Below are 27465 nucleotides of genomic sequence, written 5' to 3'. Positions count from 1 at the left end.
TGTAACCACTCCGCCACAGGCCATGCATTATGAACAGGTGCTCGATGGTGTTGAAAGATGCAATCGCCATTCCCAAATTGCTCTTCAACAGTGGGAAGCAAGAAGCTGCTTAAAACAGCAATATAGGCCTGTGCTGTGGTAGTGCCACGCAAAACAACAAGGGGTGCTAGCCCCCTCCATGAAACACACGACCACACCATAACACCACCACATTCAAATTTTAACGTTGCACTACACACGCTGGCAGATCAAGTTCACTGGGCATTCGCCATACCCACACCCTGCCTTCGGATCGCCACATTGTGTAGTGTGATTCGTCACTACACACAACGTTTTTCCACTGTTCAATCGTCCAATGTTTACGCTCCTTACACCAAGCGAGACTACGTTTCGCATTTACCGGCGTGATGTGTGACTTATGAGCAGCCGCTCGACAACAAAATGCAAGTTTTCTCACCTCCCACCTAACTGTCATGGTACTTGCAGTGAATCCTGATGCAGTTTGAAATTCCTGTGTGACGGTCTGGATAGATGCCTGCCTATAACACATTACAACCATCTTCAACTGTCGGCGGTCTCTGTTAGTCAACAGACGAGGTCGGCCTGTACGATTTTGTGCTATACTTGTCCGTCCACGTTTCCACTTCACTATCACATCGGAAACAGTGGATCTGTGGATGTTTAGTATTGTGGAAATCTCGCATACAGACGTATGACACATGTTACACCCATACACCTGACTGCGATCAAAGTTCGTGAGTTCCGCTTTCTTATTCTCTCACAATGTCTAATGAATACTGAGGTCGCTGATGTGGAGTACCTGGCAGTAGGTGGCAGCACAATGCCCCTAACATGAAAAAGTATGTTTTTGGGGGTATCAGGATACTATTAAAAACATTCGTGGTAAGGTCTTATAGTACCAAACTACTTAGGTCATCGGTCCCTAAGCCTGTTGTTGTTGTTGTGGTCTGCAGTCCTGAGACTGGTTCGATGCAGCTCTCCATGCTACTCTATCCTGTGGCAAGCTTTTTCATCTCCCAGTACCTACTGCAACCTACATCCTTCTGAATCTGCTTAGTGTATTCATCTCTTGGTCTCCCTCTACGATTTTTACCCTCCACGCTGCCTCCAATACTAAATTGGTGATCCCTTGATGCCTCAGAACATGTCCTACCAACCGATCCCTTCTTCTGGTCAAGTTGTGCCACAAACTTCTCTTCTCCCCAATCCTATTCAATACTTCCTCATTAGTTATGTGATCTACCCATCTAATCTTCAGCATTCTTCTGTAGCACCACATTTCGAAAGCTTCTATTCTCTTCTTGTCCAAACTATTTATCGTCCATGTTTCACTTCCATACATGGCTACACTCCATACGAATACTTTCAGAAATGACTTCCTGACACTTAAATCAATACTGGATGTTAACAAATTTCTCTTCTTCAGAAACGCTTTCCTTGCCATTGCCAGCCTACATTTTATATCCTCTCTACTTCGACCATCATCAGTTATTTTGCTCCCCAAATAGCAAAACTCCTTTACTACTTTAAGTGCCTCATTTCCTAATCTAATTCCCTCAGCATCACCCGACTTAATTAGACTACATTCCATTATCCTTGTTTTGCTTTTGTTGATGTTCATCTTATATCCTCCTTTCAAGACACTGTCCATTCCATTCAACTGCTCTTCCAAGTCCTTTGCTGTCTCTGACAGAATTACAATGTCATCGGCGAACCTCAAAGTTTTTATTTCTTCTCCATGAATTTTAATACCTACTCCGAATTTTTCTTTTGTTTCCTTTACTGCTTGCTCAATATACAGATTGAACAACATCGGGGAGAGGCTACAACCCTGTCTCACTCCCTTCCCAACCACTGCTTCCCTTTCATGTCCCTCGACTCTTATAACTGCCATCTGTTTTCTGTACAAATTGTAAATAGCCTTTCGCTCCCTGTATTTTACCCCTGCCACCTTTAGAATTTGAAAGAGAGTATTCCAGTCAACATTGTCAAAAGCTTTCTCTAAGTCTACAAATGCTAGAAACGTAGGTTTGCCTTTCCTTAATCTTTCTGCTAGATTAAGTCGTAAGGTCAGTATTGCCTCACGTGTTCTAGTGTTTCTACGGAATCCAAACTGGTCTTCCCCGAGGTTGGCTTCTACTAGTTTTTCCATTCGTCTGTAAAGAATTCGTGTTAGTATTTTGCAGCTGTGACTTATTAAGCTGATAGTTCGGTAATTTTCACATCTGTCAACACCTGCTTTCTTTGGGATTGGAATTATTATATTCTTCTTGAAGTCTGAGGGTATTTCGCCTGTCTCATACATCTTGCTCACCAGATGGTAGAGTTTTGTCAGGACTGGCTCTCCCACGGCCGTCAGTAGTTCCAATGGAATATTGTCTACTCCGGGGGCCTTGTTTCGACTCAGGTCTTTCAGTGCTCTGTCAAACTCTTCACGCAGTATCATATCTCCCATTTCATCTTCATCTACATTCTCTTCCATTTCCATAATATTGTCCTCAAGTACATCGCCCTTGTATAGACCCTCTATATACTCCTTCCACCTTTCTGCTTTCCCTTCTTTGCTTAGAACTGGGTTTCCATCTGAGCTCTTGATATTCATACAAGTCGTTCTCTTATCTCCAAAGGTCTCTTTAATTTTCCTGTAGGCGGTATCTATCTTACCCCTAGTGAGATAGGCCTCTACATCCTTACATTTGTCCTCTAGCCATCCCCGCTTAGCCATTTTGCACTTCCTGTCGATCTCATTTTTGAGACGTTTGTATTCCTTTTTGCCTGTTTCACTTACTGCATTTTTATATTTTCTCCTTTCATCAATTAAATTCAATATTTCTTCTGTTACCCAAGGATTTCTATTAGCCCTCGTCTTTTTACCTACTTGATCCTCTGCTGCCTTCACTACTTCATCCCTCAAAGCTACCCATTCTTCTTCTACTGTATTTATTTCCCCCATTCCTGTCAATTGCTCCCTTATGCTCTCCCTGAATCTCTGTACAACCTCTGGTTCTTTTAGTTTATCCAGGTCCCATCTCCTTAAATTCCCACCTTTTTGCAGTTTCTTCAGTTTTAATCTACAGGTCATAACCAATAGATTGTTGTCAGAGCCCACATCTGCCCCTGGAAATGTCTTACAATTTAAAACCTGGTTCCTAAATCTCTGTCTTACCATTATATAATCTATCTGATACCTTTTAGTATCTCCAGGGTTCTTCCATGTATACAACCTTCTTTCATGATTCTTAAACCAAGTGTTAGTTATGATTATGTTGTGCTCTGTGCAAAATTCTACCAGGTGGCTTCCTCTTTCATTTCTGTCCCCCAATCCATATTCACCTACTATGTTTCCTTCTCTCCCTTTTCCTACACTCAAATTCCAGTCACCCATGACTATTAAATTTTCGTCTCCCTTCACAATCTGAATAATTTCTTTTATTTCATCATACATTTCTTCAAATTCTTCGTCATCTGCAGAGCTAGTTACTTAAACTAACTTACGCTATGGACAACACACATACGAAGGCCCGCGTGCGGACTCGAACCACCGACGGGGGTAGCCGCACGGACCGTGACAATGCGCGCAGACATCGCGCACGATTCTTTTGATCACATAGCGTGTATAATAATTTTCCGCGCAATAACAATGGCTATGCCACTGATGACAGTGCCTCTAAATCAGAGTTATTAAACACGGTTTTCAGAAACTCGTTCACCAAATGGGGCGAAGTAAATCTTCCAGAATTTGAATCCAGAACACCTGCCAAAATGAGTTTCTTAGAAGTAGATATCATCAGTGTAGTGAAGCATCTTAAATCACTTAATAAAGGCAAGGTATCCGGTCCAAATTGCATACCAGTCGAATTCCTTTCAGCAACAGTTTCGCATCTAACAATGATACACAAACGCTCGCTCATTGAAAAATCTGTACCTAAAGACTGAAAATTCGTACAATTCGCATCGAGAAAGGAAACATGAGTAATCCGTTGAATAACAGACCCCTATCACTAACGTCCATTTGCAGTAGGTTTTTGGAACGTACTCTGTGTTCAAACATAATGAATGATGTCGAAGAAAACGATTTACTGACTAATAGCACGGATTCAGGAAACATCGTTCTTGTGAAACACAACTAGCTCTCTGTTCTCATGAAGTAATGAGTGCTGTTGACAGGGGTTGTTAAACTGATTCCGTATTTTTATATTTCCAGAAGGCTTTCGGCACCGTTCCTCACAAGTGTCTTCTAATCAACTCGCGTGCCTATGAAGTATCGTGTCAGTTGTGCGGCTGGATTCGTGTGTTCCTGTTGGGCAAGTCACAGTTCATAGTAACTGATGTAAAATCATCTAGTAAAATAGAAGTAATGTATGGTGTTTCCCAAGGAAGTGTTTAGGCCCTCCTAGATTGTTTGCAGAAAATACTGACATTTACCGTCTTGTAAGTCAAAAGATGACCAAAAGGAATTCGATAAAATATCTGTATGGTGCAAAAAGTGGCAGTTGAGCCTGAATAAAGAGAAGTGTGAAGTTATTCACATGAGTACTAAAAGAAATCCGCTAAATTTCGGTTGCGCTATGAATCACACGAATCTAAAGGCTGTAAACTCAACTAAATTCTTGGGGATTACAGTTACGAATAACTTCAGTTGGAATGGTCATATAGATAATGCTGTGGGTAAAGCAAACTGAAGACTGCGATTTATTGGTAGAGAATGTAGAAAATGCAACAGATCGACTAAAGAGACTGCGTACACCCTGCTTGTGCGCCCTCTTCTGGAGTATTGATGTGCGGTGTGTGATCCGCATCAGGTGGGACTGACGCAGGACATCGAAAACGTTCAAAGAAGGGCAGCTCGTTTTTTATTGTTGCGAAATAGGGGAGAGAGTGCAGCGCACATGATGCCCGAATTAGGGTGACAGTCATTAAAAGGCGCTTTCCGTTGCGGTAGAATCTTCTCGTGAAATTTCGATCACCAACATTCTCCTCCGAATGCGAAAATATTTTGTTGGCACCCACCCACATAGCGAGAAATCATAATCATGATCAGAGCTCGCACAGTGCTCGTTTTTCCTGTGCGCTGTTAAGAGAGTGGAACCGTACAGAAATAGCTCGAAGGTGGTTCGATGAACCCTCTGCCACGAACTTAATTGTGAAGTGCGGAGTAATCATGTAGATGTAGATGTAGACAAGTGGGATGTTTCTCGTTCTTGTTGATGTCGGCTAACCACAATAGAGCACATACTCTGAGACAAGAAATCAATGTGAGCTGGTAGCAGACAGTTCACTATGTTATCATTAAAACTTGTTGAGGTACGACTGGGCAAACAAATGTCGGTTATGAATAATGTGGTATGCTGAGTTTACTATTTTGTCTTTGACACATATCCTAGTTCCTGGTAACACCTCTTTCCGTGAGACTACTTTTAAAATCCACATACTCAATAGGAATAAATCGTTAATAGTCCAGAACCACATGAATCATGTGTAAAGGTTGCTTTTTATGAAAATAAACAAAGGGTTTTGCAAAAGTTTATTTCTTTATTACGCAAGTCTGTAACAAACAAAGGAAAAGTAAAATTTGACAGCTCTTTTGCGTACATGTTTAGCTATCGGTGTAACGAACTGTCAGCTAAATATTTAAAGTTACGGCACTGAGTCAAGCAAAATCGAATTTCGAATCTTTGGTCTTTACAAATAGCTGGTCTTTATAAACGGATGGAAGAATTTGGCCATAATTTCTGTAAACATACAGGTCGACAGAGGGCTACTGCAATCGACGTTGCTATTTACAAAACAGTACATTACTCGAAATCATATATTATATTTTGAGCTCATGTCAAAAATCTGTACGACTGATACGTAGCTTTTAGTCACGTTCGCTAAGAGATTGTTTTTCCCGCCACGTATATGTTGCACCACAGGGCGGGAGGAGGGTGCGGAGCACGATACATTTTCATTCTTATGTAAGCATTTTTTTGTGTTTTATACTTTCGGAATTTTGGTTTTTCATGTTGATTTTAAAATGACCTGTTTCACGTTTGCAATGTACTAACTCGTTTTTTCCTCACAGCGGGTCAACTTGTGTGTGGTTGCAACATTACGGTCCCATTGAGTACATTTTTGGAGAAAGGGACATCTGTTGCACCACAGGGCGGGCGGAGGGTGCGGAGCACAATATACTTTCTTTCTTTGGTAAGCATTTTTTTATGTTTTATACATTTGGAATATTGGTTTTTCATGTTGATTTTAAAATGAACTTTTTCATGTCTGAAATGTCCTAATTCGATTTTTTTCTCACAGCAGGTCAACTTGTGTGTGGTTGCAACATTACGGTCCCATTGAGTACAATTCTGTAGAAAGGGACATCTGTTGCACCACAGGGCGGAAGGAGGGTGCGGAGGACGAAATATATTTTCTTTCTTTGGTAAGCATTTTTTTGTGTTTTATACTTTTGGAATCTTGGATTTTCATGTTGATTTTAAAATGACCTTTTTCATGTCTGAAATGTACTAATTCGATTTTTTTCTCACAGCAGGTCAACTTGTGTGTGGTTGCAACATTACGCTCCCATTGAGTACCATTTTGGAGAAAGGGACACCTGTTGCACCACAGTGCAGGGAGGAGAGTGCGGAGCACGATACATTTTCTTTCTTTGGGAAGCATTTTTTTGTGTTTTATACTTTTAGAATTTTAGTTTTTCATGTTGATTTTAAAATGACCTTTTCCATGTTTGAAATGTACTAACTCGTTTTTTCCTCACAGGAGGTCAACTTGTGTGCGGTTGCAACATTACGATCCCATTGAGTACATTTTTGGAGAAAGGGACATCTGTTGCACCACAGGGCGGGAGGAGGGTGCGGAGCACAATATACTTTCTTTCTTTGGTAAGCATTATTTTATGTTTTATACTTTTGGAATTTTAGTTTTTCATGTTGATTTTAAATGACCTTTTTCATGTCTGAAATATACTAACTCGATTTTTTTCTCACAGCAGGTCAACTTGCATGTGGTTACAACACTACGCTCCCATTGAGTACATTTTTGGAGAAAGGGACATCTGTTCCACCACAGGGCTGGAGGAGGGTGCGGAGCACGATACATTTGCTTTCTTTTGTAAGCATTTTTTTATGTTTTATACTTTGGAATTTTGGTTTTTCACGTTGATCTTAAAATGACCTTTTCATTTGTTTGAAATGTACTAACTCGTTTTTTCCTCACAGCATGTCAACTTGTGTGTGGTTGCAACATTACGATCCCATTGAGTACATTTTTGGAGAAAGGGAGTTCTGTTGTACCACAGGGTGGGAGGAGGGGGGCGGAGCATGATACATTTTCTTTCTTTGGTAAGCATTTTTTGTGTTTTATACTTTTGGAATTTTGGTTTTCATTTTCATTGTAAAATGAGCTTTTTCATGTCTGAAATGTACTAATTCAATTTTTTTCTCACAGCAGGTCAACTTGTGTGTGGTTGCAACATTACGGTCCCATTGAGTACAATTCTGGAGAAAGCGACATCTGTTGCACTACAGGGCGGCAGGAGGGTGCGGAGCACGTACATTTTCTTTCTTTGGTAAGCATTTTTTGTGTTTCTATACTTTTGGAATTTTGGGTTTCACGTTGATTTTAAAATGACCTATTTCATGTTTGAAATGTACTAACTCGCTTTTTCCTCACAGCAGGTCAACCTGTGTGTGGTTGCAACATTACGGTCCCATTGAGTACATTTTTGGAGAAAGGGACATCTGTTGCACCACTAGGCGGGAGGAAGGTGCGGAGCACAATATACTTTCTTTCTTTGGGAAGCATTATTTTATGTTTTATGCTTTTGGAATTTTAGTTTTTCATGTTGATTTTAAATGACCTTTTTCATGTCTGAAAGGTACTAACTGGATTTTTTTGTTACAGCAAGTCAACTTGTGTGTGGTTGGAACATTACGCTCCCATTGAGTACATTTTTGGAGAAAGGGACATCTGTTGCAACACAGGGCGGCAGGAGGGTGCGGAGCACGATACGTTTTCTTTCTTTGGTAAGCATCTTTTTGTGCTTTATACTTAGGAATTTTGGTTTTTCACGTTGATTTTAAAATGTCCTTTTCCATGTTTGAAATGTACTAACTCGTTTTTTCCTCACAGCAGGTCAACTTGTGTGTGGTTGCAACATTACGCTCCCATTGAGTACATTTTTGGAGAAAGGGACATCTGTTCCACTACAGGGCGGCAGGAGGGTGCGGAGCACGATACATTGTATTTCTTTGGTAAGCATTTTTTGTGTTTCTATACTTTTGGAATTTTGGGTTTCATGTTGATTTTAAAATGACCTATTTCATGTTTGAAATGTACTAACTCGTTTTTTCCTCACAGCAGGTCAACCTGTGTGTGGTTGCAACATTATGGTCCCATTGAGTACATAATTGGAGAAAGGGACATCTGTTGCACCACAGGGCGGGAGGAGGGCGCGGAGCACGATATACTTTCTTTCTTTGGTAAGCATTTTCTTATGATTTATATTTTTGGAATTTTGCTTTTCATGTTGATTTAAAATGAACTTTTTCATGTCTGAAATGTCCTAATTCGATTTTTTTCTCACATCAGGTCAACTTGTGTGTGGTTGCAACATTACGGTCCCATAGGTACATACTTGGAGAAAGGGACATCAGTTGCACCACAGGGCGGCACGAGGGTGCGGAGCACGATACATTTTCTTTCTTTGGTAATCATTTTTTGTGTTTCCAGACTTTTGGAATTTTGGTTTTCATGTTGATTTTAAAATGACCTATTTCATGTTTGAAATGTACTAACTCGTTTTTTCTTCACAGCAGGTGAACTTGTGTGTGGTTGCAACATTAATGTCCCATTGAGTACATTTTTGGAGAAAGGGACATCTGTTGCACCACAGGGCGGGAGGAGGGTGCGGAGCACAATATACTTTCTTTCTTTGGTAAGCATTTTCTTATGATTTATATTTTTGGAATTTTGGTTTTTCATGTTGATTTTAAAATGAACTTTTTCATGTCTGAAATGTCCTAGTTCGATTTTTTTCTCACAGCAGGTCAACTTGTGTGTGGTTGCAACATTAATGTCCCATTGAGTACATTTTTGGAGAAAGCGACATGTGTTGCACCACAGGGCGGGAGGAGGGTGCGGAGCACGATATACTTTCTTTCTTTGGTAAGCATTTTCTTATGATTTATATTTTTGGAATTTTGCTTTTCATGTTGATTTAAAATGAACTTTTTCATGTCTGAAATGTCCTAATTCGATTTTTTTCTCACATCAGGTCAACTTGTGTGTGGTTGCAACATTACGGTCCCATAGGTACATACTTGGAGAAAGGGACATCTGTTGCACCACAGGGCGGCACGAGGGTGCGGAGCACGATACATTTTCTTTCTTTGGTAATCATTTTTTGTGTTTCTAGACTTTTGGAATTTTGGTTTTCATGTTGATTTTAAAATGACCTATTTCATGTTTGAAATGTACTAACTCGTTTTTTCTTCACAGCAGGTGAACTTGTGTGTGGTTGCAACATTAATGTCCCATTGAGTACATTTTTGGAGAAAGGGACATCTGTTGCACCACAGGGCGGGAGGAGGGTGCGGAGCACGATATACTTTCTTTCTTTGGTAAGCATTTTCTTATGATTTATATTTTTGGAATTTTGCTTTTCATGTTGATTTAAAATGAACTTTTTCATGTCTGAAATGTCCTAATTCGATTTTTTTCTCACATCAGGTCAACTTGTGTGTGGTTGCAACATTACGGTCCCATAGGTACATACTTGGAGAAAGGGACATCTGTTGCACCACAGGGCGGCACGAGGGTGCGGAGCACGATACATTTTCTTTCTTTGGTAATCATTTTTTGTGTTTCTAGACTTTTGGAATTTTGGTTTTCATGTTGATTTTAAAATGACCTATTTCATGTTTGAAATGTACTAACTCGTTTTTTCTTCACAGCAGGTGAACTTGTGTGTGGTTGCAACATTAATGTCCCATTGAGTACATTTTTGGAGAAAGGGACATCTGTTGCACCACAGGGCGGGAGGAGGGTGCGGAGCACGATATACTTTCTTTCTTTGGTAAGCATTTTCTTATGATTTATATTTTTGGAATTTTGCTTTTCATGTTGATTTAAAATGAACTTTTTCATGTCTGAAATGTCCTAATTCGATTTTTTTCTCACATCAGGTCAACTTGTGTGTGGTTGCAACATTACGGTCCCATAGGTACATACTTGGAGAAAGGGACATCTGTTGCACCACAGGGCGGCACGAGGGTGCGGAGCACGATACATTTTCTTTCTTTGGTAATCATTTTTTGTGTTTCTAGACTTTTGGAATTTTGGTTTTCATGTTGATTTTAAAATGACCTATTTCATGTTTGAAATGTACTAACTCGTTTTTTCTTCACAGCAGGTGAACTTGTGTGTGGTTGCAACATTAATGTCCCATTGAGTACATTTTTGGAGAAAGGGACATCTGTTGCACCACAGGGCGGGAGGAGGGTGCGGAGCACGATATACTTTCTTTCTTTGGTAAGCATTTTCTTATGATTTATATTTTTGGAATTTTGCTTTTCATGTTGATTTAAAATGAACTTTTTCATGTCTGAAATGTCCTAATTCGATTTTTTTCTCACATCAGGTCAACTTGTGTGTGGTTGCAACATTACGGTCCCATAGGTACATACTTGGAGAAAGGGACATCAGTTGCACCACAGGGCGGCACGAGGGTGCGGAGCACGATACATTTTCTTTCTTTGGTAATCATTTTTTGTGTATCTAGACTTTTGGAATTTTGGTTTTCATGTTGATTTTAAAATGACCTATTTCATGTTTGAAATGTACTAACTCGTTTTTTCTTCACAGCAGGTGAACTTGTGTGTGGTTGCAACATTAATGTCCCATTGAGTACATTTTTGGAGAAAGGGACATCTGTTGCACCACAGGGCGGGAGGAGGGTGCGGAGCACAATATACTTTCTTTCTTTGGTAAGCATTTTCTTATGATTTATATTTTTGGAATTTTGGTTTTTCATGTTGATTTTAAAATGAACTTTTTCATGTCTGAAATGTCCTAGTTCGATTTTTTTCTCACAGCAGGTCAACTTGTGTGTGGTTGCAACATTAATGTCCCATTGAGTACATTTTTGGAGAAAGCGACATGTGTTGCACCACAGGGCGGGAGGAGGGTGCGGAGCACGATATACTTTCTTTCTTTGGTAAGCATTTTTCTATGCTTTATACTTTTGGAAGTTTGGTTTTTCATGTTGATTTTAAAATGAACTTCTTCATGTCTGAAATGTCCTAATTCGATTTTTTTCTCACAGCAGGTCAACTTGTGTGTGGTTGCAACATTAATGTCCCATTGAGTACATTTTTGGAGAAAGCGACATGTGTTGCACCACAGGGCGGGAGGAGGGTGCGGAGCACGATATACTTTCTTTCTTTGGTAAGCATTTTCTTATGATTTATATTTTTGGAATTTTGCTTTTCATGTTGATTTAAAATGAACTTTTTCATGTCTGAAATGTCCTAATTCGATTTTTTTCTCACATCAGGTCAACTTGTGAGTGGTTGCAACATTACGGTCCCATAGGTACATACTTGGAGAAAGGGACATCAGTTGCACCACAGGGCGGCACGAGGGTGCGGAGCACGATACATTTTCTTTCTTTGGTAATCATTTTTTGTGTTTCTAGACTTTTGGAATTTTGGTTTTCATGTTGATTTTAAAATGACCTATTTCATGTTTGAAATGTACTAACTCGTTTTTTCTTCACAGCAGGTGAACTTGTGTGTGGTTGCAACATTAATGTCCCATTGAGTACATTTTTGGAGAAAGGGACATCTGTTGCACCACAGGGCGGGAGGAGGGTGCGGAGCACGATATACTTTCTTTCTTTGGTAAGCATTTTCTTATGATTTATATTTTTGGAATTTTGCTTTTCATGTTGATTTAAAATGAACTTTTTCATGTCTGAAATGTCCTAATTCGATTTTTTTCTCACATCAGGTCAACTTGTGTGTGGTTGCAACATTACGGTCCCATAGGTACATACTTGGAGAAAGGGACATCAGTTGCACCACAGGGCGGCACGAGGGTGCGGAGCACGATACATTTTCTTTCTTTGGTAATCATTTTTTGTGTATCTAGACTTTTGGAATTTTGGTTTTCATGTTGATTTTAAAATGACCTATTTCATGTTTGAAATGTACTAACTCGTTTTTTCTTCACAGCAGGTGAACTTGTGTGTGGTTGCAACATTAATGTCCCATTGAGTACATTTTTGGAGAAAGGGACATCTGTTGCACCACAGGGCGGGAGGAGGGTGCGGAGCACAATATACTTTCTTTCTTTGGTAAGCATTTTCTTATGATTTATATTTTTGGAATTTTGGTTTTTCATGTTGATTTTAAAATGAACTTTTTCATGTCTGAAATGTCCTAGTTCGATTTTTTTCTCACAGCAGGTCAACTTGTGTGTGGTTGCAACATTAATGTCCCATTGAGTACATTTTTGGAGAAAGCGACATGTGTTGCACCACAGGGCGGGAGGAGGGTGCGGAGCACGATATACTTTCTTTCTTTGGTAAGCATTTTTCTATGCTTTATACTTTTGGAAGTTTGGTTTTTCATGTTGATTTTAAAATGAACTTCTTCATGTCTGAAATGTCCTAATTCGATTTTTTTCTCACAGCAGGTCAACTTGTGTGTGGTTGCAACATTAATGTCCCATTGAGTACATTTTTGGAGAAAGCGACATGTGTTGCACCACAGGGCGGGAGGAGGGTGCGGAGCACGATATACTTTCTTTCTTTGGTAAGCATTTTCTTATGATTTATATTTTTGGAATTTTGCTTTTCATGTTGATTTAAAATGAACTTTTTCATGTCTGAAATGTCCTAATTCGATTTTTTTCTCACATCAGGTCAACTTGTGTGTGGTTGCAACATTACGGTCCCATAGGTACATACTTGGAGAAAGGGACATCAGTTGCACCACAGGGCGGCACGAGGGTGCGGAGCACGATACATTTTCTTTCTTTGGTAATCATTTTTTGTGTTTCTAGACTTTTGGAATTTTGGTTTTCATGTTGATTTTAAAATGACCTATTTCATGTTTGAAATGTACTAACTCGTTTTTTCTTCACAGCAGGTGAACTTGTGTGTGGTTGCAACATTAATGTCCCATTGAGTACATTTTTGGAGAAAGGGACATCTGTTGCACCACAGGGCGGGAGGAGGGTGCGGAGCACAATATACTTTCTTTCTTTGGTAAGCATTTTCTTATGATTTATATTTTTGGAATTTTGCTTTTCATGTTGATTTAAAATGAACTTCTTCATGTCTGAAATGTCCTAATTCGATTTTTTTCTCACATCAGGTCAACTTGTGTGTGGTTGCAACATTAATATCCCATTGAGTACATTTTTGGAGAAAGCGACATGTGTTGCACCACAGGGCGGGAGGAGGGTGCGGAGCACGATATACTTTCTTTCTTTGGTAAGCATTTTCTTATGATTTATATTTTTGGAATTTTGCTTTTCATGTTGATTTAAAATGAACTTTTTCATGTCTGAAATGTCCTAATTCGATTTTTTTCTCACATCAGGTCAACTTGTGTGTGGTTGCAACATTACGGTCCCATAGGTACATACTTGGAGAAAGGGACATCAGTTGCACCACAGGGCGGCACGAGGGTGCGGAGCACGATACATTTTCTTTCTTTGGTAATCATTTTTTGTGTTTCTAGACTTTTGGAATTTTGGTTTTCATGTTGATTTTAAAATGACCTATTTCATGTTTGAAATGTACTAACTCGTTTTTTCTTCACAGCAGGTGAACTTGTGTGTGGTTGCAACATTAATGTCCCATTGAGTACATTTTTGGAGAAAGGGACATCTGTTGCACCACAGGGCGGGAGGAGGGTGCGGAGCACAATATACTTTCTTTCTTTGGTAAGCATTTTCTTATGATTTATATTTTTGGAATTTTGCTTTTCATGTTGATTTAAAATGAACTTCTTCATGTTTGAAATGTCCTAATTCGATTTTTTTCTCACATCAGGTCAACTTGTGTGTGGTTGCAACATTAATATCCCATTGAGTACATTTTTGGAGAAAGCGACATGTGTTGCACCACAGGGCGGGAGGAGGGTGCGGAGCACGATATACTTTCTTTCTTTGATAAGCATTTTCTTATGATTTATATTTTTGGAATTTTGCTTTTCATGTTGATTTAAAATGAACTTTTTCATGTCTGAAATGTCCTAATTCGATTTTTTTCTCACATCAGGTCAACTTGTGTGTGGTTGCAACATTACGGTCCCATAGGTACATACTTGGAGAAAGGGACATCAGTTTCACCACAGGGCGGCACGAGGGTGCGGAGCACGATACATTTTCTTTCTTTGGTAATCATTTTTTGTGTTTCTAGACTTTTGGAATTTTGGTTTTCATGTTGATTTTAAAATGACCTATTTCATGTTTGAAATGTACTAACTCGTTTTTTCTTCACAGCAGGTGAACTTGTGTGTGGTTGCAACATTAATGTCCCATTGAGTACATTTTTGGAGAAAGGGACATCTGTTGCACCACAGGGCGGGAGGAGGGTGCGGAGCACAATATACTTTCTTTCTTTGGTAAGCATTTTCTTATGATTTATATTTTTGGAATTTTGGTTTTTCATGTTGATTTTAAAATGAACTTTTTCATGTCTGAAATGTCCTAGTTCGATTTTTTTCTCACAGCAGGTCAACTTGTTTGTGGTTGCAACATTAATGTCCCATTGAGTACATTTTTGGAGAAAGCGACATGTGTTGCACCACAGGGCGGGAGGAGGGTGCGGAGCACGATATACTTTCTTTCTTTGGTAAGCATTTTTCTATGCTTTATACTTTTGGAAGTTTGGTTTTTCATGTTGATTTTAAAATGAACTTCTTCATGTCTGAAATGTCCTAATTCGATTTTTTTCTCACAGCAGGTCAACTTGTGTGTGGTTGCAACATTAATGTCCCATTGAGTACATTTTTGGAGAAAGCGACATGTGTTGCACCACAGGGCGGGAGGAGGGTGCGGAGCACGATATACTTTCTTTCTTTGGTAAGCATTTTCTTATGATTTATATTTTTGGAATTTTGCTTTTCATGTTGATTTAAAATGAACTTTTTCATGTCTGAAATGTCCTAATTCGATTTTTTTCTCACATCAGGTCAACTTGTGTGTGGTTGCAACATTACGGTCCCATAGGTACATACTTGGAGAAAGGGACATCAGTTGCACCACAGGGCGGCACGAGGGTGCGGAGCACGATACATTTTCTTTCTTTGGTAATCATTTTTTGTGTTTCTAGACTTTTGGAATTTTGGTTTTCATGTTGATTTTAAAATGACCTATTTCATGTTTGAAATGTACTAACTCGTTTTTTCTTCACAGCAGGTGAACTTGTGTGTGGTTGCAACATTAATGTCCCATTGAGTACATTTTTGGAGAAAGGGACATCTGTTGCACCACAGGGCGGGAGGAGGGTGCGGAGCACAATATACTTTCTTTCTTTGGTAAGCATTTTCTTATGATTTATATTTTTGGAATTTTGCTTTTCATGTTGATTTAAAATGAACTTCTTCATGTCTGAAATGTCCTAATTCGATTTTTTTCTCACATCAGGTCAACTTGTGTGTGGTTGCAACATTAATATCCCATTGAGTACATTTTTGGAGAAAGCGACATGTGTTGCACCACAGGGCGGGAGGAGGGTGCGGAGCACGATATACTTTCTTTCTTTGGTAAGCATTTTCTTATGATTTATATTTTTGGAATTTTGCTTTTCATGTTGATTTAAAATGAACTTTTTCATGTCTGAAATGTCCTAATTCGATTTTTTTCTCACATCAGGTCAACTTGTGTGTGGTTGCAACATTACGGTCCCATAGGTACATACTTGGAGAAAGGGACATCAGTTGCACCACAGGGCGGCACGAGGGTGCGGAGCACGATACATTTTCTTTCTTTGGTAATCATTTTTTGTGTTTCTAGACTTTTGGAATTTTGGTTTTCATGTTGATTTTAAAATGACCTATTTCATGTTTGAAATGTACTAACTCGTTTTTTCTTCACAGCAGGTGAACTTGTGTGTGGTTGCAACATTAATGTCCCATTGAGTACATTTTTGGAGAAAGGGACATCTGTTGCACCACAGGGCGGGAGGAGGGTGCGGAGCACAATATACTTTCTTTCTTTGGTAAGCATTTTCTTATGATTTATATTTTTGGAATTTTGCTTTTCATGTTGATTTAAAATGAACTTCTTCATGTTTGAAATGTCCTAATTCGATTTTTTTCTCACATCAGGTCAACTTGTGTGTGGTTGCAACATTAATATCCCATTGAGTACATTTTTGGAGAAAGCGACATGTGTTGCACCACAGGGCGGGAGGAGGGTGCGGAGCACGATATACTTTCTTTCTTTGATAAGCATTTTCTTATGATTTATATTTTTGGAATTTTGCTTTTCATGTTGATTTAAAATGAACTTTTTCATGTCTGAAATGTCCTAATTCGATTTTTTTCTCACATCAGGTCAACTTGTGTGTGGTTGCAACATTACGGTCCCATAGGTACATACTTGGAGAAAGGGACATCAGTTTCACCACAGGGCGGCACGAGGGTGCGGAGCACGATACATTTTCTTTCTTTGGTAATCATTTTTTGTGTTTCTAGACTTTTGGAATTTTGGTTTTCATGTTGATTTTAAAATGACCTATTTCATGTTTGAAATGTACTAACTCGTTTTTTCTTCACAGCAGGTGAACTTGTGTGTGGTTGCAACATTAATGTCCCATTGAGTACATTTTTGGAGAAAGGGACATCTGTTGCACCACAGGGCGGGAGGAGGGTGCGGAGCACAATATACTTTCTTTCTTTGGTAAGCATTTTCTTATGATTTATATTTTTGGAATTTTGGTTTTTCATGTTGATTTTAAAATGAACTTTTTCATGTCTGAAATGTCCTAGTTCGATTTTTTTCTCACAGCAGGTCAACTTGTGTGTGGTTGCAACATTAATGTCCCATTGAGTACATTTTTGGAGAAAGCGACATGTGTTGCACCACAGGGCGGGAGGAGGGTGCGGAGCACGATATACTTTCTTTCTTTGGTAAGCATTTTTCTATGCTTTATACTTTTGGAAGTTTGGTTTTTCATGTTGATTTTAAAATGAACTTCTTCATGTCTGAAATGTCCTAATTCGATTTTTTTCTCACAGCAGGTCAACTTGTGTGTGGTTGCAACATTAATGTCCCATTGAGTACATTTTTGGAGAAAGCGACATGTGTTGCACCACAGGGCGGGAGGAGGGTGCGGAGCACGATATACTTTCTTTCTTTGGTAAGCATTTTCTTATGATTTATATTTTTGGAATTTTGCTTTTCATGTTGATTTAAAATGAACTTTTTCATGTCTGAAATGTCCTAATTCGATTTTTTTCTCACATCAGGTCAACTTGTGTGTGGTTGCAACATTACGGTCCCATAGGTACATACTTGGAGAAAGGGACATCAGTTGCACCACAGGGCGGCACGAGGGTGAGGAGCACGATACATTTTCTTTCTTTGGTAATCATTTTTTGTGTTTCTAGACTTTTGGAATTTTGGTTTTCATGTTGATTTTAAAATGACCTATTTCATGTTTGAAATGTACTAACTCGTTTTTTCCTCACAGCAGGTCAACCTGTGTGTGGTTGCAACATTATGGTCCCATTGAGTACATAATTGGATAAAGGGACATCTGTTGCACCACAGGGCGGGAGGAGGGCGCGGAGCACAATATACTTTCTTTCTTTGGTAAGCATTTTCTTATGATTTATATTTTTGGAATTTTGCTTTTCATGTTGATTTAAAATGAACTTCTTCATGTCTGAAATGTCCTAATTCGATTTTTTTCTCACATCAGGTCAACTTGTGTGTGGTTGCAACATTAATGTCCCATTGAGTACATTTTTGGAGAAAGCGACATGTGTTGCACCACAGGGCGGGAGGAGGGTGCGGAGCACGATATACTTTCTTTCTTTGGTAAGCATTTTCTTATGATTTATATTTTTGGAATTTTGCTTTTCATGTTGATTTAAAATGAACTTTTTCATGTCTGAAATGTCCTAATTCGATTTTTTTCTCACATCAGGTCAACTTGTGTGTGGTTGCAACATTACGGTCCCATAGGTACATACTTGGAGAAAGGGACATCAGTTGCACCACAGGGCGGCACGAGGGTGCGGAGCACGATACATTTTCTTTCTTTGGTAATCATTTTTTGTGTTTCTAGACTTTTGGAATTTTGGTTTTCATGTTGATTTTAAAATGACCTATTTCATGTTTGAAATGTACTAACTCGTTTTTTCTTCACAGCAGGTGAACTTGTGTGTGGTTGCAACATTAATGTCCCATTGAGTACATTTTTGGAGAAAGCGACATGTGTTGCACCACAGGGCGGGAGGAGGGTGCGGAGCACGATATACTTTCTTTCTTTGGTAAGCATTTTTCTATGCTTTATACTTTTGGAAGTTTGGTTTTTCATGTTGATTTTAAAATGAACTTCTTCATGTCTGAAATGTCCTAATTCGATTTTTTTCTCACAGCAGGTCAACTTGTGTGTGGTTGCAACATTAATGTCCCATTGAGTACATTTTTGGAGAAAGCGACATGTGTTGCACCACAGGGCGGGAGGAGGGTGCGGAGCACGATATACTTTCTTTCTTTGGTAAGCATTTTCTTATGATTTATATTTTTGGAATTTTGCTTTTCATGTTGATTTAAAATGAACTTTTTCATGTCTGAAATGTCCTAATTCGATTTTTTTCTCACATCAGGTCAACTTGTGTGTGGTTGCAACATTACGGTCCCATAGGTACATACTTGGAGAAAGGGACATCAGTTGCACCACAGGGCGGCACGAGGGTGCGGAGCACGATACATTTTCTTTCTTTGGTAATCATTTTTTGTGTTTCTAGACTTTTGGAATTTTGGTTTTCATGTTGATTTTAAAATGACCTATTTCATGTTTGAAATGTACTAACTCGTTTTTTCTTCACAGCAGGTGAACTTGTGTGTGGTTGCAACATTAATGTCCCATTGAGTACATTTTTGGAGAAAGGGACATCTGTTGCACCACAGGGCGGGAGGAGGGTGCGGAGCACAATATACTTTCTTTCTTTGGTAAGCATTTTCTTATGATTTATATTTTTGGAATTTTGGTTTTTCATGTTGATTTTAAAATGAACTTTTTCATGTCTGAAATGTCCTAGTTCGATTTTTTTCTCACAGCAGGTCACCTTGTGTGTGGTTGCAACATTAATGTCCCATTGAGTACATTTTTGGAGAAAGGGACATCTGTTGCACCACAGGGCGGGAGGAGGGTGCGGAGCACAATATACTTTCTTTCTTTGGTAAGCATTTTCTTATGATTTACATTTTTGGAATTTTGTTTTTTCATGTTGATTTTAAAATGAACTTTTTCATGTCTGAAATGTCCTAGTTCGATTTTTTTCTCACAGCAGGTCAACTTGTGTGTGGTTGCAACATTAATGTCCCATTGAGTACATTTTTGGAGAAAGGGACATCTGTTGCACCACAGGGCGGGAGGAGGGTGCGGAGCACAATATACTTTCTTTCTTTGGTAAGCACTTTCTTATGATTTATATTTTTGGAATTTTGCTTTTCATGTTGATTTAAAATGAACTTTTTCATGTCTGAAATGTCCTAATTCGATTTTTTTCTCACATCAGGTCAACTTGTGTGTGGTTGCAACATTACGGTCCCATAGGTACATACTTGGAGAAAGGGACATCAGTTGCACCACAGGGCGGCACGAGGGTGCGGAGCACGATACATTTTCTTTCTTTGGTAATCATTTTTTGTGTTTCTAGACTTTTGGAATTTTGGTTTTCATGTTGATTTTAAAATGACCTATTTCATGTTTGAAATGTACTAACTCGTTTCTTCTTCACAGCAGGTGAACTTGTGTGTGGTTGCAACATTAATGTCCCATTGAGTACATTTTTGGAGAAAGGGACATCTGTTGCACCACAGGGCGGGAGGAGGGTGCGGAGCACGATATACTTTCTTTCTTTGGTAAGCACTTTCTTATGATTTATATTTTTGGAATTTTGCTTTTCATGTTGATTTAAAATGAACTTTTTCATGTCTGAAATGTCCTAATTCGATTTTTTTCTCACATCAGGTCAACTTGTGTGTGGTTGCAACATTACGGTCCCATAGGTACATACTTGGAGAAAGGGACATCAGTTGCACCACAGGGCGGCACGAGGGTGCGGAGCACGATACATTTTCTTTCTTTGGTAATCATTTTTTGTGTTTCTAGACTTTTGGAATTTTGGTTTTCATGTTGATTTTAAAATGACCTATTTCATGTTTGAAATGTACTAACTCGTTTTTTCCTCACAGCAGGTCAACCTGTGTGTGGTTGCAACATTATGGTCCCATTGAGTACATAATTGGAGAAGGGGACATCTGTTGCACCACAGGGCGGGAGGAGGGCGCGGAGCACAATATACTTTCTTTCTTTGGTAAGCATTTTCTTATGATTTATATTTTTGGAATTTTGCTTTTCATGTTGATTTAAAATGAACTTCTTCATGTCTGAAATGTCCTAATTCGATTTTTTTCTCACATCAGGTCAACTTGTGTGTGGTTGCAACATTAATGTCCCATTGAGTACATTTTTGGAGAAAGCGACATGTGTTGCACCACAGGGCGGGAGGAGGGTGCGGAGCACGATATACTTTCTTTCTTTGGTAAGCATTTTCTTATGATTTATATTTTTGGAATTTTGCTTTTCATGTTGATTTAAAATGAACTTTTTCATGTCTGAAATGTCCTAATTCGATTTTTTTCTCACATCAGGTCAACTTGTGTGTGGTTGCAACATTACGGTCCCATAGGTACATACTTGGAGAAAGGGACATCAGTTGCACCACAGGGCGGCACGAGGGTGCGGAGCACGATACATTTTCTTTCTTTGGTAATCATTTTTTGTGTTTCTAGACTTTTGGAATTTTGGTTTTCATGTTGATTTTAAAATGACCTATTTCATGTTTGAAATGTACTAACTCGTTTTTTCTTCACAGCAGGTGAACTTGTGTGTGGTTGCAACATTAATGTCCCATTGAGTACATTTTTGGAGAAAGCGACATGTGTTGCACCACAGGGCGGGAGGAGGGTGCGGAGCACGATATACTTTCTTTCTTTGGTAAGCATTTTTCTATGCTTTATACTTTTGGGAGTTTGGTTTTTCATGTTGATTTTAAAATGAACTTCTTCATGTCTGAAATGTCCTAATTCGATTTTTTTCTCACAGCAGGTCAACTTGTGTGTGGTTGCAACATTAATGTCCCATTGAGTACATTTTTGGAGAAAGCGACATGTGTTGCACCACAGGGCGGGATGAGGGTGCGGAGCACGATATACTTTCTTTCTTTGGTAAGCATTTTCTTATGATTTATATTTTTGGAATTTTGCTTTTCATGTTGATTTAAAATGAACTTTTTCATGTCTGAAATGTCCTAATTCGATTTTTTTCTCACATCAGGTCAACTTGTGTGTGGTTGCAACATTACGGTCCCATAGGTACATACTTGGAGAAAGGGACATCAGTTGCACCACAGGGCGGCACGAGGGTGCGGAGCACGATACATTTTCTTTCTTTGGTAATCATTTTTTGTGTTTCTAGACTTTTGGAATTTTGGTTTTCATGTTGATTTTAAAATGACCTATTTCATGTTTGAAATGTACTAACTCGTTTTTTCTTCACAGCGGGTGAACTTGTGTGTGGTTGCAACATTAATGTCCCGTTGAGTACATTTTTGGAGAAAGGGACATCTGTTGCACCACAGGGCGGGAGGAGGGTGCGGAGCACAATATACTTTCTTTCTTTGGTAAGCACTTTCTTATGATTTATATTTTTGGAATTTTGCTTTTCATGTTGATTTAAAATGAACTTTTTCATGTCTGAAATGTCCTAATTCGATTTTTTTCTCACATCAGGTCAACTTGTGTGTGGTTGCAACATTACGGTCCGATAGGTACATACTTGGAGAAAGGGACATCAGTTGCACCACAGGGCGGCACGAGGGTGCGGAGCACGATACATTTTCTTTCTTTGGTAATCATTTTTTGTGTTTCTAGACTTTTGGAATTTTGGTTTTCATGTTGATTTTAAAATGACCTATTTCATGTTTGAGATGTACTAACTCGTTTTTTCTTCACAGCAGGTGAACTTGTGTGTGGTTGCAACATTAATGTCCCATTGAGTACATTTTTGGAGAAAGGGACATCTGTTGCACCACAGGGCGGGAGGAGGGTGCGGAGCACAATATACTTTCTTTCTTTGGTAAGCATTTTCTTATGATTTATATTTTTGGAATTTTGCTTTTCATGTTGATTTAAAATGAACTTTTTCATGTCTGAAATGTCCTAATTCGATTTTTTTCTCACATCAGGTCAACTTGTGTGTGGTTGCAACATTAATGTCCCATTGAGTACATTTTTGGAGAAAGGGACATCTGTTGCACCACAGGGCGGGAGGAGGGTGCGGAGCACAATATACTTTCTTTCTTTGGTAAGCTTTTTCTTATGATTTATATTTTTGGAATTTTGTTTTTTCATGTTGATTTTAAAATGAACTTCTTCATGTCTGAAATGTCCTAATTCGATTTTTTTCTCACAGCAGGTCAACTTGTGTGTGGTTGCAACATTAATGTCCCATTGAGTACATTTTTGGAGAAAGCGACATGTGTTGCACCACAGGGCGGGAGGAGGGTGCGGAGCACGATATACTTTCTTTCTTTGGTAAGCATTTTCTTATGATTTATATTTTTGGAATTTTGCTTTTCATGTTGATTTAAAATGAACTTTTTCATGTCTGAAATGTCCTAATTCGATTTTTTTCTCACATCAGGTCAACTTGTGTGTGGTTGCAACATTATGGTCCCATAGGTACATACTTGGAGAAAGGGACATCAGTTGCACCACAGGGCGGCACGAGGGTGCGGAGCACGATACATTTTCTTTCTTTGGTAATCATTTTTTGTGTTTCTAGACTTTTGGAATTTTGGTTTTCATGTTGATTTTAAAATGACCTGTTTCATGTTTGAAATGTACTAACTCGTTTTTTCTTCACAGCAGGTGAACTTGTGTGTGGTTGCAACATTAATGTCCCATTGAGTACATTTTTGGAGAAAGGGACATCTGTTGCACCACAGGGCGGGAGGAGGGTGCGGAGCACAATATACTTTCTTTCTTTGGTAAGCATTTTCTTATGATTTATATTTTTGGAATTTTGGTTTTTCATGTTGATTTTAAAATGAACTTTTTCATGTCTGAAATGTCCAGATTCGATTTTTTTCTCACAGCAGGTCAATTGTGTGTGGTTGCAACATTAATGTCCCATTGAGTACATTTTTGGAGAAAGCGACATGTGTTGCACCACAGGGCGGGAGGAGGGTGCGGAGCACGATATACTTTCTTTCTTTGGTAAGCATTTTTCTATGCTTTATACTTTTGGAAGTTTGGTTTTTCATGTTGATTTTAAAATGAACTTCTTCATGTCTGAAATGTCCTAATTCGATTTTTTTCTCACAGCAGGTCAACTTGTGTGTGGTTGCAACATTAATGTCCCATTGAGTACATTTTTGGAGAAAGCGACATGTGTTGCACCACAGGGCGGGAGGAGGGTACGGAGCACGATATACTTTCTTTCTTTGGTAAGCATTTTCTTATGATTTGTATTTTTGGAATTTTGCTTTTCATGTTGATTTAAAATGAACTTTTTCATGTCTGAAATGTCCTAATTCGATTTTTTTCTCACATCAGGTCAACTTGTGTGTGGTTGCAACATTACGGTCCCATAGGTACATACTTGGAGAAAGGGACATCAGTTGCACCACAGGGCGGCACGAGGGTGCGGAGCACGATACATTTTCTTTCTTTGGTAATCATTTTTTGTGTTTCTAGACTTTTGGAATTTTGGTTTTCATGTTGATTTTAAAATGACCTATTTCATGTTTGAAATGTACTAACTCGTTTTTTCCTCACAGCAGGTCAACCTGTGTGTGGTTGCAACATTATGGTCCCATTGAGTACATAATTGGAGAAAGGGACATCTGTTGCACCACAGGGCGGGAGGAGGGCGCGGAGCACAATATACTTTCTTTCTTTGGTAAGCATTTTCTTATGATTTATATTTTTGGAATTTTGCTTTTCATGTTGATTTAAAATGAACTTCTTCATGTCTGAAATGTCCTAATTCGATTTTTTTCTCACATCAGGTCAACTTGTGTGTGGTAGCAACATTAATGTCCCATTGAGTACATTTTTGGAGAAAGCGACATGTGTTGCACCACAGGGCGGGAGGAGGGTGCGGAGCACGATATACTTTCTTTCTTTGGTAAGCATTTTCTTATGATTTATATTTTTGGAATTTTGCTTTTCATGTTGATTTAAAATGAACTTTTTCATGTCTGAAATGTCCTAATTCGATTTTTTTCTCACATCAGGTCAACTTGTGTGTGGTTGCAACATTACGGTCCCATAGGTACATACTTGGAGAAAGGGACATCAGTTGCACCACAGGGCGGCACGAGGGTGCGGAGCACGATACATTTTCTTTCTTTGGTAATCATTTTTTGTGTTTCTAGACTTTTGGAATTTTGGTTTTCATGTTGATTTTAAAATGACCTATTTCATGTTTGAAATGTACTAACTCGTTTTTTCTTCACAGCAGGTGAACTTGTGTGTGGTTGCAACATTAATGTCCCATTGAGTACATTTTTGGAGAAAGCGACATGTGTTGCACCACAGGGCGGGAGGAGGGTGCGGAGCACGATATACTTTCTTTCTTTGGTAAGCATTTTTCTATGCTTTATACTTTTGGAAGTTTGGTTTTTCATGTTGATTTTAAAATGAACTTTTTCATGTCTGAAATGTCCTAATTCGATTTTTTTCTCACAGCAGGTCAACTTGTGTGTGGTTGCAACATTAATGTCCCATTGAGTACATTTTTGGAGAAAGCGACATGTGTTGCACCACAGGGCGGGAGGAGGGTGCGGAGCACGATATACTTTCTTTCTTTGGTAAGCATTTTCTTATGATTTATATTTTTGGAATTTTGCTTTTCATGTTGATTTAAAATGAACTTTTTCATGTCTGAAATGTCCTAATTCGATTTTTTTCTCACATCAGGTCAACTTGTGTGTGGTTGCAACATTACGGTCCCATAGGTACATACTTGGAGAAAGGGACATCAGTTGCACCACAGGGCGGCACGAGGGTGCGGAGCACGATACATTTTCTTTCTTTGGTAATCATTTTTTGTGTTTCTAGACTTTTGGAATTTTGGTTTTCATGTTGATTTTAAAATGACCTATTTCATGTTTGAAATGTACTAACTCGTTTTTTCTTCACAGCAGGTGAACTTGTGTGTGGTTGCAACATTAATGTCCCATTGAGTACATTTTTGGAGAAAGGGACATCTGTTGCACCACAGGGCGGGAGGAGGGTGCGGAGCACAATATACTTTCTTTCTTTGGTAAGCACTTTCTTATGATTTATATTTTTGGAATTTTGCTTTTCATGTTGATTTAAAATGAACTTTTTCATGTCTGAAATGTCCTAATTCGATTTTTTTCTCACAGCAGGTCACCTTGTGTGTGGTTGCAACATTAATGTCCCATTGAGTACATTTTTGGAGAAAGTGACATCTGTTGCACCACAGGGCGGGAGGAGGGTGCGGAGCACAATATACTTTCTTTCTTTGGTAAGCATTTTCTTATGATTTATATTTTTGGAATTTTGTTTTTTCATGTTGATTTTAAAATGAACTTTTTCATGTCTGAAATGTCCTAGTTCGATTTTTTTCTCACAGCAGGTCAACTTGTGTGTGGTTGCAACATTAATGTCCCATTGAGTACATTTTTGGAGAAAGGGACATCTGTTGCACCACAGGGCGGGAGGAGGGTGCGGAGCACAATATACTTTCTTTCTTTGGTAAGCACTTTCTTATGATTTATATTTTTGGAATTTTGCTTTTCATGTTGATTTAAAATGAACTTTTTCATGTCTGAAATGTCCTAATTCGATTTTTTTCTCACATCAGGTCAACTTGTGTGTGGTTGCAACATTACGGTCCCATAGGTACATACTTGGAGAAAGTGACATCAGTTGCACCACAGGGCGGCACGAGGGTGCGGAGCACGATACATTTTCTTTCTTTGGTAATCATTTTTTGTGTTTCTAGACTTTTGGAATTTTGGTTTTCATGTTGATTTTAAAATGACCTATTTCATGTTTGAAATGTACTAACTCGTTTTTTCTTCACAGCAGGTGAACTTGTGTGTGGTTGCAACATTAATGTCCCATTGAGTACATTTTTGGAGAAAGGGACATCTGTTGCACCACAGGGCGGGAGGAGGGTGCGGAGCACGATATACTTTCTTTCTTTGGTAAGCACTTTCTTATGATTTATATTTTTGGAATTTTGCTTTTCATGTTGATTTAAAATGAACTTTTTCATGTCTGAAATGTCCTAATTCGATTTTTTTCTCACATCAGGTCAACTTGTGTGTGGTTGCAACATTACGGTCCCATAGGTACATACTTGGAGAAAGGGACATCAGTCGCACTACAGGGCGGCACGAGGGTGCGGAGCACGATACATTTTCTTTCTTTGGTAATCATTTTTTGTGTTTCTAGACTTTTGGAATTTTGGTTTTCATGTTGATTTTAAAATGACCTATTTCATGTTTGAAATGTACTAACTCGTTTTTTCTTCACAGCAGGTGAACTTGTGTGTGGTTGCAACATTAATGTCCCATTGAGTACATTTTTGGAGAAAGGGACATCTGTTGCACCACAGGGCGGGAGGAGGGTGCGGAGCACAATATACTTTCTTTCTTTGGTAAGCATTTTCTTATGATTTATGTTTTTGGAATTTTGGTTTTTCATGTTGATTTTAAAATGAACTTTTTCATGTCTGAAATGTCCTAGTTCGATTTTTTTCTCACAGCAGGTCACCTTGTGTGTGGTTGCAACATTAATGTCCCATTGAGTACATTTTTGGAGAAAGGGACATCTGTTGCACCACAGGGCGGGAGGAGGGTGCGGAGCACAATATACTTTCTTTCTTTGGTAAGCATTTTCTTATGATTTATATTTTTGGAATTTTGTTTTTTCATGTTGATTTTAAAATGAACTTTTTCATGTCTGAAATTGTCCTAGTTCGATTTCTTTCTCACAGCAGGTCAACTTGTGTGTGGTTGCAACATTAATGTCCCATTGAGTACATTTTTGGAGAAAGGGACATCTGTTGCACCACAGGGCGGGAGGAGGGTGCGGAGCACAATATACTTTCTTTCTTTGGTAAGGACTTTCTTATGATTTATATTTTTG

This window comes from Schistocerca americana, chromosome 5, assembly GCF_021461395.2.
Source record: "Schistocerca americana isolate TAMUIC-IGC-003095 chromosome 5, iqSchAmer2.1, whole genome shotgun sequence".
In the NCBI taxonomy this organism is placed as follows: Eukaryota; Metazoa; Arthropoda; class Insecta; order Orthoptera; family Acrididae; genus Schistocerca; species Schistocerca americana.
The sequence above is the reverse complement of the archived record's forward strand: the minus strand, read 5'-3'. Positions refer to the sequence as shown.